The sequence below is a fragment of the Mytilus galloprovincialis genome, chromosome 7 (genome assembly GCF_965363235.1).
Source record: "Mytilus galloprovincialis chromosome 7, xbMytGall1.hap1.1, whole genome shotgun sequence".
NCBI classification, from domain to species: Eukaryota; Metazoa; Mollusca; class Bivalvia; order Mytilida; family Mytilidae; genus Mytilus; species Mytilus galloprovincialis.
This window is the reverse complement of record NC_134844.1, coordinates 12,517,139-12,532,050: the sequence shown is the minus strand read 5'-3', so window position 1 is coordinate 12,532,050 and position 14,912 is coordinate 12,517,139. Positions and strand designations below refer to the sequence as shown.

General features: G+C 31.7%; 1 long non-coding RNA gene across 1 annotated transcript; it reads left to right on the top strand.

The window, feature by feature from the left end:
- Positions 1 to 1,142: 1,142 nt before the first annotated feature.
- LOC143082330 (uncharacterized) lies at positions 1,143 to 14,704 on the top strand. The gene is made up of 2 exons (XR_012980350.1): positions 1,143 to 1,263; positions 10,164 to 14,704. It is a non-coding gene; the product is annotated as an uncharacterized LOC143082330 (long non-coding RNA).
- The last annotated feature ends 208 nt before the right edge of the window (positions 14,705 to 14,912 follow it).

Here is a 14,912-nt window from a genome sequence, read left to right as displayed (position 1 = left end):
TTTATCTTATTTACTCCATCATTATATTTTTTATTTAAAATAATGCCTGCCATAATATTGACATTATTTTTAAATCCAAATAGTTTCCTAATTTTATACCATATCGACTACTTTAGTATCATTTATCGATTACGTTGAGGACCTTTACTTTTCAGGTTCCTGTCTTAAATGTCAAGTTACATTATAAAGCTTTATTCAAGAATTGAATGCTTGTTTTTGAAAATAATTAAAAGCATTGACCGAAGTACAGTTGTACATTTTGTATTTGACGCGGACACGCATCATTCTAAAACTGTGCGCACGGTGAACGCTTTCTCGACACTTTAAAATTACTCAAAGAAGCATTCAACAACTATAATTATTTTTTTATTTTGCTTTGATCATGAAAACAAAATTTCTATCAAGTTTTTCTTTTATCTACCTGTGCACTATATTGTGGGAGCTCGTGTCATCATGAATGTTATACTTCATTTTAAAATGAAGGTTGATTTCAGAATGACGCGAGATTTCTGTATGCCAATAAGAATAACGTATTATGATGAAACTTTGATGTTATGTAATTATTGTAATAAGAACAAAGAAATACTGTAAGAAATGCATACAGTGTGGAAAATGTATATAATTTGAGCGTCACTGATGAGTCCGCTCGTATGGTGTAAATGTAAAACTTGAATCCTGGTATCTATGATGAGTTTATTCGTATATCATAACTTTTAAAAGTACACCCTGAGTAACCTGTTACCGTTTGTCTCGTTTTAGCAGTTACCTGCTTCTAACGGTCATATTCAGAACCTCCCAAACTTGTTTTCTATATAATTTACTCTTTTCAGTGGTAATTTATCGTATGTAGTCACCGGTTAACGTTTGCATCCGAGATCACACAATACAAGGTGTATATCTGTTTGCCAATTTCAGTTAATCGGTATCCGGAGAGTAAACAACTTATTCCCTTATCGTCAGATATTTGCCAATAATTACCGGTAATTTTCATCATCATAATTTGCATAATATTATAATGAATGGTTAAGCAGACAAACAAGATAGTTAATCTCAATTAGTATTTATATAAGTGACATTCGGAAAAATCACATGTTTTACTAAGAAAAAAAAAGTACGGTTTAAATTTAAGTTTCTCGGTCTTATTTATTTTTCTGATAACAAATCGGTACATAATACACTTGTTACCTAGTTAGTAGTCATTTGTTATCAGAATTTCTTGAACGATCCATGAAAGTATTTTCTCTACTGAGATCGAAACTGAGGGTAATGTATTATTATATTTAAATATGTATAATAAAAACTGTACAGTAAAGACGATAACATATTGTATACACCTGGAACAGTATTGCAATACTTCCATTGTAAGCAATGTAAAATGACATGATTGAAGAAGGTGCATACATTGGGTTTTGCCAAATACTTTTCATCCGTTTATGGTTTAAAATTGAACTTTGTTTTTAACTTACATTTCAGGAGAAGTTAAGACTAGAGGAACCAATCATTAGAGCTCTACTGAAAAAAGTTATTCCAGCTTTGTCTAGTCTTCTATACTGACTTTTTATAAAAGTATTTTTAACAGTAAACTAAACATTTGATACAGGAAATGTGTGTTAAACTAGGCATTTCAAGCAGTTTTGAATGAGTTGATCGCATAAAAAAATCTGTATTTATTGCCGAACTAATGTTTTAGAAAAATCAGTCCTGCAAAATTTGTATTTTTGGTGAAAAGCGCAAAAAACTATATCCGCACAGCTCTTATATCCTATCTGTGTACCATTAATATTGGATGAAAAGTGAGTTAATACCATTAATTTCAATTTTAAAACATAAACGGATTAAAAGCATTTGGTAAAACCGAAATTATACAAATTCTACAATCATGTCATTTTACATTGTTTTCAATGGAAGTGTTGCAATACTTTTTTCCAGGTGTATATATTTCATTATATTGTATATAACTATTATCATAACTTTTATTTCTTTTTGGGGAAAATATATATTTCTACTTTGCTGACCCACGAAAAAGGGGTCGGATGGAAGCATATCGGCAAATTGTTTACTGGAAGCAAACAATTTGAAACATATGTAAATTTCTTCTAAATTTTGACAAATTATTCAATTTTCTTGAGAAAAAAGTATATGAAAATTAGTTTTATAATAATAACTAGCCATTTAGTTATAAAAAAACACATGTATAATTTTTTTTTTAATTTGAAGTTTCATATGATTTAAGAAAAATACTAAAGTTTGGATTTAAATTACCTGGACGTATAAGATGCCTGCATGTTGATTTACATAAACGAATGAATTGTTTGTATTGCTTTAACAAAAAATGCACTTGATTGGTTTGAAGTTTTTTTTTTTTAATATCAGAACTGTTTCAAAATAACTCCCAATTTTATGTGAATATATATTATAATTATTTTATCTACTGATATGTAGTTTAAATATCAAATACAATTGATATATCTTTAAATTAAAAATAACTGTTATTAAGACTTATATATATATACATATATATACAACTATATGTATATATATACATATATATATATATGAGTCTGAAAGATTGTGTAACAATACCGATAAATATATGGAAAACAAAACACTAAAAAGTGTTGAATATCATTGCATCTTTCAGACTCATATAATTTTTCCTGTTTGTGTAGTATTGTCAATTTTGATTTAAGTTTACTGGTTGGTAGATTCTTATAGACTCTCTCTCTCTCTCTCTCTCTCTATATATATATATATATATATATATATATATATATATATATATATACAACTCGTCTAAACATCAACCCAACAATGTTAGATCTGTAAATTTGCTTTCGCAAATTTTTGGTTCTTCCCTCGCCGGGATTCGAACCCATGCTTCTGTGATATCGTGACACCAAATCGCCTGCCCTGCAGCCGTCCCGCTAGACCACACGACCACCTGGGCTCTCAAAAAAAGAGCTTTCGGTGGGCATGTGTTACCTTTCCACGTCAGTTTTAATCTAGCGGCGTACTACAGTACATGATATATAAGGCATGAAGATGTTATTGTTACAGATCAGCTAAATTATCTATAGTAAAGGATCCTACAAATTAATGTAAGATACAGTCACAGAAAATAATTATATTCATAAGTACGTCTGAGTCAGTGACAACCCTACAACAGATGTATCCATCGGATCGCCATCAATGATGGTGATACATGGCTGTGTACATAATGTATATACAACTCGTCTAAACATCAACCCAACAATGTTAGATCTGTAAATTTGCTTTCGCAAATTTTTGGTTCTTCCCTCGCCGGGATTCGAACCCATGCTTCTGTGATATCGTGACACCAAATCGCCTGCACTGCAGCCGTCCCGCTAGACCACACGACCACCTGGGCTCTCAAAAAAAGAGCTTTCGGTGGGCATGTGTTACCTTTCCTCGTCAGTTTTAATCTAGCGGCGTACTACAGTACATGATATATAAGGGACCACCTGGGCTCTCAAAAAAAGAGCTTTCGCTGGCCGTGTGTTACCTTTCCTCGTCAGTTTTAATCTAGCGGCGTACTACAGTACATGATATATAAGGCATGAAGATGTTATTGTTACAGATCAGCTAAATTATCTATATATATACTCTATATATATTTTTTTATCGAACGCAATCATAGGTTTGAACGTAGTTTTCAATTTAGACTTGTATACTTAGGATTGGTAGAGACAAAACATCAAAAAACATCAACGGGACTTTCGGGTGTTGAACATAGTTAATGGAGATACACACGCAAAATCTTTTGTAGCGTTTTTAGTAGTGTCTGCATTTCCGTTAAAGCACACATCTAAAAATAAGTATCTGGTTTGTGCTACTTAGATGCTTATAAAAAAGTAAACACTATCGTATCAATGATTTTTGAAAAAGCTCTCTTCCTTACTATAGGTCTTCCTTCTTTAAAAGTTTTAGTGATAAGAAGATTTGTATAAATGAAAACCAAATTTCATAAATAAACAATCATTACATTTTTTTACAAAATTTTGATATGTTGTTGTCCCATCGTTTTTGTGTGTAAATATCATTAAATAAACTGATTTATAAATGAATTAGGTAATGATAATTCACTTGATAACTCAACATATACTCTCGCCACACTTACCAAAGATGAAATTCTGGATCATCATAGGTCTGTTCTATGTTCCTTTGGAATGTGAACCAAAGATGAAGAACTGGATCTTCCAGCACTGTATCGGATACCTAAACTACATAAGTGTCCTTACAGACAACAGTATATTGCTGGGTCTTCCTAAATTATTAACATCCATTTTATCAACGATCAACGCCGGGCTTCAAAGTTATTTTGAAACTGCCTATTTATAGAGGTGACATGAATCAGATTTGGATACTTAAAATATCAAAGATCTTGTAGAGTGCATACAATCTAAGACTCTTTCATCTTGCAATCGTATTAAAACATTTGACATTTCTACAATTACACAAGTATCCCCATTCCAAACTAGTAGACAAATTTAAAGATTGCTTTGTTTCATGAAAAAGAATGGCCAACGTAAAAACAAGTATCTTGTCTTATGGAGGAATAAATCTTACCTTTTAAAGAAGCACTCTGATTGAAAAAAAAGAATTTTCTAAAACTGACATTATCAAGATGCTTGATTTCATATTGACAACATATTTGTTACGTTTGGAGGACTTTTTATCTAACAAACTATCGGCATTCCCATGGGCCCCAATTGTGACTCTTAGTGCCGACCTGTTCCTTTATTATTCTGAGGCTCATTTCACAAATGAACTTCTTTGGAAGAAAGATAAGGAGAAAGCTATATCCTTCAACTTGACTTTCCACTATATAGATGATGTTATCTCACTAAATAATTCACTATTTTGTGACTATGTTGAACGTATCTATCCCATTGTACTAGAGATAAAGGATACAACGTATACAGTTTGGTTTCCTCATATCTTGATTTACAGCTAGAAATTGACAAAAGGGGTTGATTGAAAACAATATTTTGCTCCTACAATGTAATTGTGGACTTTCCATTTCTATGTAGCAACATACCATTAGCGCCTGCATACGGAGTATACATCTCCCAATTGATACAATATTCCCGGTTTTGTATTTACTATCATCATTTCATTGGAAGACGGTTGCTGCTCATAAGGAAGCTATTACAAGTTTCAATTGGTGAAGTTGAAATCATCCTTTCGTAAATATTTCGGACGCCATCACGAGTTGGTTGACCGCTATTGAATATCAGTTTCACAGATGATATCGGATATGTTCCTTATGTCGTAACAACAATCCCATTAATTTTTCGCGAATGTGACCTACCGAATTAGACTATTTACCGGGTTTGTAATAACATTAGCAACACGGCGGATGGCACATGTGGAGTAAGATCTGCTTACCTGTTCCGGACCTCCAGATTTTGGTGGGGTTCGTGTTACTAAGTCTTTAGTTTTCTATGATGTGTCTTGTGTACTATAATTTGTAAGTTTTTTATTTCTTAATTTGTCATGGCGTTGTCAGTCTATTTTCGATCTATGAGTTGAAAGTATTTTAATAGATAGAAAGAACAGAGACAGTGAAGTCACTCGTTGTAAAACTAACAACAGAGAACAGAGAAAATGATGTCACTGGTTGTCTAACTAACGACAGAATGCATGTGACTGTTTCCTGTAAAAGCAGAAAAGACATTGTTCCCGATACGTTGGCCAAGAAAATTTAACAAGCAAAAAATATTCATACTATCACCTCAAAAGCTAACATTTAAACAGACTTATTCGGCATTTGTGGGGATTTAATAATGCTTCACTTATATGGTATTTGAGTCGGAAATAAAAACATTCGTTCTTAACCAGTTGTTAGTATTATACAGGTTACGTTCTTCTCGTATCTTTTATGATGATAGTAGTATACTAAACCCTTCACGGGAGGGATTGTGCTTGATTTGTAAATGATGAAGACATAATCTTTTGATCAATTAATTTGAGATATGGAGCTGTCGTGTCAGTAACTGTTAGTAGTCATTTGTTAATTCATGTTAGGCCGTGTCCGAAGTCATGAACCTGTGGCCTATGTTTCTGATTTAAGTGTGACTTTTTTTTCGATGAACTAGTATACCTTATTGTCGAGGGTGCAGCTGAAGCCCGGCTTCGAGTAAGGATTGTTTTTCTTGCTTTGTTGAAACCCAAATTTGTGACCTTGTACTGTTTTTTGCTTTTTTGTCCGGTTGATGTCTCCTTGACACATAATCTGTTAAAATGTACCATTCTCATTTATGTACTGTAGTGAAAGAAGGATGAATCGATAGATAAAAGATTATAGTATCGTCAAAATGATAATAATTAATAGTAAGCATACTGTAAAAAGAAAGTTGGTTATCTCTATCACGTGATGGTTATTATAACATTTCACCAGATAACGACCCCATTCGCTTCCCGGACTTTGAGTTACATTTTCTGAATGTCTGATCAATTTTAATTATAATATCGTTTTCTAGGAATTGAAATTGTGACCGTAAATAATTGGGAATTCATAACCCTAAAAAAAAATTGGGATTACGCAGTTCAATGCTTGCACTTAATAGAAATAATGGCTTGTTTTATAATTTGAGACAGTATTACTTACTTTCAACAGAATTTTGCAATCTATTTAATTCAGTTTTGAAGAAATTTCGGATTTAAATATGTTATGATACTACGGTTTATATTTTTAAACATTTTTTCGGTTTTTATGTATTTTGCATCTCTGGCTTCCAAATAGATATGCAGATTTAAAGCTTCCAGGAGACGGTATATCTAGAAAAGCATTTATAAGGAAAAGTCTTTGGCTTGTAGTATCCGGAATGATAGCTGTAAGTTTGTGGTGGTTTGAAAGAGAGTTTGTAACAGTGGTTTTCAAACATAAGTTGAACAGTGAATGACATTTTGAAAAGGGTGATGAATACTTAACTGCTATCGTATAAAAGGCATCATGGAGAGTAGATGATGAATAATGACGATGGCAAAAATTGTAAAGGTTTTTGAATAACGCCCTAATACTACAACAAGATGTAAATGATGAGATAATAACGACCGCCATGTTATGGTCGTTTAATTTGGAATAAAATTTAAATCAACACCAAAACATAGTAATCTGTCTGACTATATTTAGGAACCCATACCCAACTATATCAGTCATATTCAGGACCGATAACTCTTTCGATAGACAGTATAGAGTATAGAATATTGTTGAAATCCGAGCAATCGTATTATACGTCTCTGTTTAAATGTAAACAATAAACTATTTTTTTTACAAATGTTAAACTTTTTAAAGAGTCATTGAATGCCTGGATTTAGCTTAAAATATTGAATTAAAAAAAAATTGAATCATATGCAATGAAATCTCGTTGAATTTCCTATAAAATTTAAAAAAAATCCATTTGAATTAAAATTTGAATCATAATATTTCTTTATAATATTTATGGAAAAATAAATATATTTGAATATCTTAGAAGCAAAAATTATTTTTTTAAGGTGGTATGGGAGTCTAAAATAAAAATGATAGAATGTGTTCATACTGTGCCAAAATGTAGTATCCATTGATATATGTTGAAAAATATAATGAAAATGATAGGTCACCGCGCATTTTCTCAAGCTACAGGACGTGACAAAATGACACATTTTGTATGGATTATACAGGAAAAAACACTATTTTGTGATTAGAAAATAAACACAATGATAGAATTGTTAAATACTTAAGGAAAATATAGCTTTCCTACCATGCTTTGAGAATATCAAAAGAAAAGATAGGGTCATCGTACGTTTTTTCTGGCTAAAATACAAAATAGGAAAATTCCATGTAGAATCCTTCAGAAAATGCACTGTTTAGAGTTACCTCCCCTTAAAATGCCAATTTAATTTTTTTTTAAACACACAAAAATAATCAACATTTGCAAAAATATTAATATTTATAAGTTATATTCTTATAAATTGGTTCTTTTAAATGAAAATTAACATTAAATATCTGTATTCCTGCATCAAATTGTGCTAGCTTGATGGAAAATCTGGACCTTTGGTTTTCTGTTTTTTACAATCCAAGATGGAAGAAGACACCCATACCACCTTAAAGACATTTTCATAATATTCATATTTTCTTAAAGTTTAATTATTATGATAGATACCTCTTCTGATTAGAAAAGGGAAATTAAGAGTAAGTTTATTTGTACATTTGTGAAAACTTTTGTATATCGCAAAATTTAAACTCTGGTAATACATGTGTACACAGGATGTTTAATGTCACCTGGTTGCTTTTGGTTTGCACGTCTACCTGCCAATATATTGTTATGTAACATTATAACCCAAGTCAGAGTTCACCTGTTCTGTAAAGGGATGAAATTTTAAAGGTATAGAGTATTTATCTATATTAATTGTTGGGCATTGGGTTTTTTTTCTCATGGGATGAAAACATTTTTTGTTCTAAAAGGGATGTATGAATATATTTCTAAAGAAAGATAAAATATACAGAAAAACACCTTTACAAAAAGAAGACAAAAATTTTATTATAATTTTATTGCAAGCTATTTTCTGGTAACAGTATATCCTGGATATCTGTCAAATAAATGTTCCCGTGTCACACTTAAAATATTTTTTTTATCAAGAAATTTTTGAAATCAATCATATCGAAATATCATAAAAGAACAGAACAGAAACATCCGAGATTCTGCATGAAAATATTAATATAATCTAGGAAAGTCTTACTATAAAAATCCTTGATTTGATGCAACATTTCCATATACATCGCCCGCCATCTTGAAAAATTCCGAAAAATTCACTTTTCTAAGTCGATTCTTTGCCAAATATATATTTAAATATACTTAATCGATTTCAAAAGTTTGTTTTTTATGTACGGAATTTCTTTATTTGTTGTACAAGTAGACATGGGTGTCGGTAATTTAGCATGGAGGCAACGAAGAAATGACGAGAAAAGTGCATGTTTTTACAAGTCTAAAATGACAGACTTTAATAAAAAATTAAACTGTTAGGACCAACATTGTTTAATAGAAATATGTTTAAATATCAAGGATTGATTTGCAAAACTTTGAAAACGGGTCAAGTTTATGAGAAAATTAAGCTTTAATATTGAAGCATCTATGCATTTTTTATGGGGAAATATAATACAAAATGGCGGCTAGACTACGTCACAAAAGTCACGTGATGTCTAACTTAGTTGGATATGCTCAACAATATGTGTTTTGGTGGAAAATCTGTAAAAAAACTTTCTTAAATAACTTAAAATCAATCAGATTCAGTGAAATTTGTATATTAGAATCGTGTCTTTATACAGTGTTACATCATCAATCATATAGACACTTATATGCCGGTAAGACCTTTGGGTAGCTGTCCCGCTGATGTTTTTTTCTCTATCTCCCTTAATTGTATAAATGCATGTTAAGTTGTGTTGGTACCATTATCATTGATATGGTCACAGTTATGATTTTAATGTTCATAAATCATTGAATTTTACGAAATACTAAATGTGTCTCAGGCTGTCACATAAGAATAGATTACCTAAGTTTTAGTTAAGAAAACGTCCTTGGCCCCGATGTTCTTCAACTTCATAATTTATTGGCTTTTATAAAGTTTTTATTTGAGCGTCCCTAATGAGTGTTTTAAAGACAATGCACGTGTCTGTCGTAAACAATTGTAATCTTCGTATCAATGATGAGTTTATTATAGACTTGACAGTACATTCATTCAATGTAGAACGTAAGACTGCGTATGTATTTGTAATCGATTTATCTTTTTATCAAGTAAAAGGCATTTAATTCAATTTGAATCGTGTCAAATATCACTATATATGCCCTACATTGGTCATCTAAATAAATGTCCATTCTAGGCTGTCTTACAAAATATATCTAGGGTTAACGTTGTAACAGTTTATAATGTACATATATTGTGGCAAGTAGATAGTATATCTTCCAGATCAGCTGTTTTTGCTTGTCATAAAAGGTTATCATGTAACATAATTGTGTACATCAAACGCGACATAAAAGGTAACAGATTGTTTACCATAGGCATCAGCTTCTTATTCCTGTTTTTCTATATTATAATTAGCGGTCACATGTTTGAAAGCAACGTGCAAAAAGAAATTATAACAAGTTTTATTTCTTTATTTTCAGGGCAAAGCCAAAATGACTGGAACAAAATTTATACCTTTGATTATGTTAACGTATGTTGTACTACCTAAACCAGTACAAGTACGTTCGGTAGGTTATAGCAATACCTGTCCGGCAGATTATTTACCAAGTGGAAAAGATGAGAACAGCTGTCCTATTAAAATAGCTGATACTGAAAGTTTGACAACTTTCTTGAAACAAAAAACAATATGGCAAGACGGATATGTACAGCACGCTCGGATATCAATAGCAATAGTCGGGAACGTCACTGATAACACAGCTCCTGCTCCAAAAGATTGGCTAATTTCCTATATTGATCCGTCTGGTCCATTTTATTACGTATCCTGGAGGTCCGACTTTAAAGTTCTATCATTCGGTTTACTTGACGATAAGCCCGACCAAAAGATAGATATTGATATAGTTGAAAATGGTGACAACAATTGCACAATTCAAAGAAGTAACAAAGAAATAACAAGCCAAGTTGTTGAATACTTAACTAAAGATATTCGTAAAGCAAACGTTACGGATAATGACCAAGATTACGCAAACATAGACTTGTGTTTTCTGACCAGATTTACGTGGTTTATTGAGAGTCCTTGGTATTTCCTCAAAAAGTACTTTGGAGTACCCTTTCAGGAATTCGGATACCGATGTTGTAATTATTTTAATGGAACTGTATGTTGTGATGACAAACTTAAAGAAATGGAAGGTTACAGAATCGTCCCTTATATAATGTCAGTCATTATTTTTTGTTATATTCCTCTTTTGTTTGTTCGAATTGGTCATTTGTTTACTGTTTTTCATCCAAGACATTGGTATGCTGCTGACAAACAGGTCACTGCCGCTGACAAAAAGAACACAGCCGCTGATCAAAATGAGACTGTCGCTGATAAAAAGGAAATTACTGCTAATAAAAAAGACACATTCAATGAAAAAGATTATATTTCTATGTTTGGAAATGTCTTTTTTTCCGAAGATCCTTCGACAGATGCTACCAAAGAGAAAACACCAGCCAAACCATCTATCCTATGTATTTACTTTGAACGTATAAAATCTGAGTTTTTGGCTCGTAAGTTTCGAATTGCTTTCGTATTATTTTTACCGACAGCCATCTATATCGAACTTTGTATATATGCATCAGCATACGAATGGAAAGCACACATTCAAGATGTTGTTGAGGATGGTATGTTATTTGGCTTCACTTCCATGTTAGGCGATCCGTTAGATGTGACGTTTTTAAGTCCATTAGGTGGACCTCTAGGGGCACTTTTAATCTATCATGGTTTAGGCGTACTACTTTTGATTCTTCCCAAAAACTTTGAGACAGATGTAATTGAAGACGGAACATGCCATTGTATAACAGGATTTATTAGTAAGATTGCTCCTCAAGGTTGTAACCTGGCTGGTTATAAAAAATTCGAACGTGTGTTAAAAACTGGTATCTATCTGTGGTTTAACGGGAATTTCTGGCAAACTGATGAGAGAGAAGATAAAGATAAGAAAAAAGATAACACATCACCGTCCAAAAAAAAATGCCTTAACGTTTGGTGTAATTACAACTCAAAGGAAGCCGTGTATAAAAAGTCAACAGAGGAATCAATAATTCGAAAGTTATGTTCGTCTCTAAGCACATTTGGAAAACGGCTATTTTTACTGATGTTTTTAACTATTCCACTTTTTCCGTTTTACTTTGTTATTTTGAATGGCTGGTGTAGATATATATGGTATGAGAAAATATTGAAAATATATGAGAAGATTAAAAATAGGAAGAATAAAGATAAGAAGGATGAGGAAAAGAAGGATAAAGATAAGAAGGATGAGGAAAAGAAGGATAAAGATAAGAAGGATGAGGAAAAGAAGGATAAAGATAAGAAGGATGAGGAAAAGAAGGATAAAGATAAGAATGATGAATATATAATCATAATAGTCAAAATAACTGTTTTATTAGTAATATTATCCTTCATGTTGGTCTTCTTATACATTTCGTCAGTGATTGTTTCATATTCGATTTATCTGTTTGTTTATGTTATATATTTTATGTGTTTGGCACTTGTAACGTCACCAAAGCAAACATCGACGTACCTTATGTTTGTTTTCATGGGCATCGTTTTTGTATTTCAGATGTTCAAAGATACATTGAAATTTTATAAGGATGTTTTTGACCTAACTTTGGACGAATGTGAAAACAATTTCAAGATGTATATAAAGGAGGATGAAAATTACGTCCTATACCTTAACAAAAAAGTTGCAAGGTTTGTACAAAAAAAGATTCGTCCTTTTTATGTTGAAGTTGGACAAATGTTTTTTAAAACTGTAATAGTAGTTTTAACTTATGCAGCTGCATTAAGTTTTCTGACAAACTACTCATTGGCTATTAGTGATGTACTCCAAAACATGACAGCACTAGTAACAAGTGCTCTGCCAACGATTATCCAATCACAGCTCAAGCCAGAACTGCCAACAAAGCGTGTCATTAGGTGTATGGTAAAATGTTATATGAATGAGGAAAAAACAAAGAAGAAGGATGAACGTATAAATGGTATTTGTTGCTGTATTTGTTGCTGTATTTGTTGCTGTACAACAAATAATTGAATCATATCGTTCTGGTTTTTAAATGACATTGAAGTCATAATTTGTTTGACCTTGCTTTACATTATTATGTATCAAGATAATTTTTTTTAAATCAGCGAAGTAGATTATTGTTGTTTTGTTGAAATGTTCAATATCATTATAATTCACAACTTAATGAAGAAACAGATTAATTCAGTCTCCAATTTTAATTTTTGATTTTTTTTTTAGCTTCTGCTTGCAATGAAATTAAAATTCACAGAAAGATAAATATCGTATATGTAGTTATGGTAATTTAATAAGATAGCTATGTTTTTCTTTTCTAATTGGTAACATATTTGTACGTATTGGCAATAAGATTATCTACAGGTAAATATATAAAATATTAGGAAATAAATTGCACAGTTCAAAGCCAAATTCATTTATTATTTTGCTAATTTCGTTTTAAAAGAAGATTAATGAGTATCGGTACCTTAGTCATATGTCAACTTATAATAATCCTGACTCTTATTATCCAATTTATCTGAAATAAGTTTATTCAATTCTGTATGTCCTTCATGTTCTCCAAAATCTGCTGTACTTTAGACTCATAAAAAAATGCGGTTTTATCGTCAATTTTTGCGCATTTTCAAACATTACCAAAAATATTCAAATTAACAGTTTTGAAAGAATTTGGCTAATTTCTTATTAACAAGACTATACAAGGATGGTCATTGTCAATAATCTTCTTTTTTTCATAAGTCAATCATTTTCGTTAACGATGTCCTTCAATGTAAAATTTTACATTAAAAAAATCTTTAAACAAATTAAAAGTACTGTCTTCAACAGAAACGTTTTAACTTAAAATCAGTTAGTTGATACTAGGGGAAAATAAGTACTAGTTACATGTTTTAAAGTCTACGAAATAGACTCCTTAGAAAAAGCCTTGAAAGAAATTTATTTCTAGTCCGTAATATTTGGATTTCCCTTTTCTATTTCTATCTGTAAACAATGAAACTAGTTCATAGATTTATTTTGTAGAATTAGTTTGATTAGTATTTAATTATGCGTCTTTTTGTTAAAGGATCACTCGCTGTCAAGTTCCATCTATGTGACTCAACTTCTCGTATTTCATTTATAACAATGTAAATAAAATTGAGAATGGTAATGAAGAATGTGTCAAAGAGACTACAACCCGACCATAGAGCAGACAACAGCTGAAGGTCACCAATGGGTCTTCTTCAATGCAGCGAGAAACTCCCGCACCCGGAAGCGTCCTTCAGCTGACCCCTAAACAAATATGTATACTAGTTCGGTAGAAATGGACGTCATACTGAACTCCGAATTATACACAAGAAACTAAAACTAAAAAATCATACATGGCCAGATTCTCCTAACTTGGGACAGGCGCACAAATGCGGCGGGGTTAAACATGCTTTTTTATACCTCAACCCTCCCCCTATACCTCTAGTCAATGTAGAAAAACAAATGCACACCAATACGCACAGTAAAACTCAGTTCAAGAGAATTCCGAGTCCGATGTCAGAATAGGTAACAAATGAAAATAAACAAAATGACAATAATACATAATTAACAAAAGACTACTAGCAGTTATTGACATGCCAGCTCCAGACTTCGGTTAAAATGATTGAATCATTATGTCTTCATCATATGAATATCAAGCACAATCCCTCCCGTTAGGGTTTTAGTATTATACCATTATTAAATATAAGACGAACATAACCCGAGTCATGTCAAAAATTGGTTTTAGAATAAATGTGTTTAATACCGATGCATAAGACCCTATAGGTGAATCAATATCAAAGCCAAAACATGCAATATTTAATGACCTGACAACAGTATCGTAATCATATCCCTTCTTAATAAGTCTGTTTAAATGTTTTGTTAGCTTTTGAGGTGAATACTGACAGTTTTGTGCTTTGTAAAGAATATTATCATAAAAGATTGAATGTGAAATACCTGAACGTATAAGATGTCTACATGTTGAGTTATATTTACGAATGATGTCATTGTACCGATGATGACATTTAGTTAATGTTTTGACAAGTTTTACATTTATCAAAGTCTTGAATATGCATTTTACGGGCCATAATCTAGATAATATATTATAGCTTCGTTTCGTGTGTATTTCAGTCTAGACGCCATCTAATTAACTATATCGAGTATACTGCTGAAAGTGAATAA